Source organism: Octopus bimaculoides, chromosome 22 (genome assembly GCF_001194135.2).
Source record: "Octopus bimaculoides isolate UCB-OBI-ISO-001 chromosome 22, ASM119413v2, whole genome shotgun sequence".
In the NCBI taxonomy this organism is placed as follows: Eukaryota; Metazoa; Mollusca; class Cephalopoda; order Octopoda; family Octopodidae; genus Octopus; species Octopus bimaculoides.
The window spans coordinates 12,769,674-12,770,955 of record NC_069002.1 but is presented as its reverse complement, the minus strand read 5'-3'; the positions used below and the strand labels follow the sequence as shown (position 1 = coordinate 12,770,955).

At 34.9% G+C, this 1,282-nt stretch overlaps 1 protein-coding gene across 1 annotated transcript in view; it reads right to left on the bottom strand.

Annotated features, from left to right (window-relative positions):
- LOC106881181 (kinetochore protein NDC80 homolog) overlaps window positions 1-608 on the bottom strand; it is a 25,409-nt gene extending 24,801 nt beyond the window's left edge. Inside the window, exon 1 of the mRNA XM_014931471.2 lies at window positions 526-608. The gene's annotated coding sequence lies outside the window, so the exon portion shown is untranslated. The remainder of the gene's footprint in view (window positions 1-525) is intronic.
- Window positions 609-1,282: the final 674 nt, after the last annotated feature.

The window sequence follows — 1,282 nt, the reverse complement described above, 5'->3', positions numbered from 1 at the left end:
TATATATATATATATATATGTATATGTGTGTATGTTTGTGTGTCTGTGTTTGTCCCCCCCCCCAACATCGCTTGACAACCGATGCTGGTGTGTTTACATCCCCGTAACTTAGCGGTTCGGCAAAAAGAGACTGATAGAATAAGTACTAGGCTTACAACGAATAAGTCCTGGGGTCGATTTGCTCGACTAAAGGCGGTGCTCCAGCATGGCCACAGTCAAATGACTGAAACAAGTAAAAGAGTAGAGTAAAAGAGTATATATATATATATAATGTATATCTATAGACATTATGTGTGTGAGAGTGTGTGTATACGTTGTGTATTTAAAGAGATTTGTTTTGGCAAAGAAGAAAAGTACGTTCGAGTCACTGACAGAAATAACTTCAAATAGCACTATACGGTCTACAATTACATACAAAACTTGTCTTAAATTTCCTTTATAGCATGGTCTCATCAAACATTAAAATCACGAACACATAATCACATAAATATAAATCCAAATATATAAATATAAAATTGTCATTACCAACAGCAATAAGTTCTACGCGTGAAATGGTAAAATCTGATCATTTGAATTTGTGCGCCTAACCGTTGGAATTTAGTTTCGCATTCTACAAAATCAACAATAATACTTACCTGATATAATATTATTATATTCTATGTATTTCTATTTATATAATTGTTTGTTCAATTTTTCGTATGCTTTTTTAACGATTAAAATGTGTTTTAGATAATTTGTTAGTTAAGTGAGTACGAGAATAGAAAACAGATATGTAATTTTTTGTACACACATACCGACTGAAATAGACACACATACTCAGATGTGTGTGTGCGTGTTTGATTGTGTGTAGGCATACATAGATAAATGTGCCCCACCGATTTTGTTTCCTCGTAGCTTTCAGGAAATTGGATATTTTAAAATGAAATTTTCCACAAACTCGCTTCAGATTGTGTAGATTATGAGGCACTGTCATGCTATTAGCTGTCAGAAGTGAAAGTGCTCACTGCTAGTGAAGTATCTGTCTGTCTGCCTGTATGCCTGTTGCTGGCCTGTCGATTCTTTGGCTACTGACAGCTAATACCATGACTGGCCGGAGCGAGCTATATGTCTGTCTGTTTGTCTGTCTGTCTGTCTCTCTCTCTATCTATCTATTACTCGAAAGTTCGCGCGTCCGCGCTAGCTAGTCGTGAGTGGTCGATCCTATTATTTTTAAACTTCAAACTTCATTTGTTTTCTATTTTGATAAATTCTCTCTGTTGAAAATTATATTTTTATATTTTAA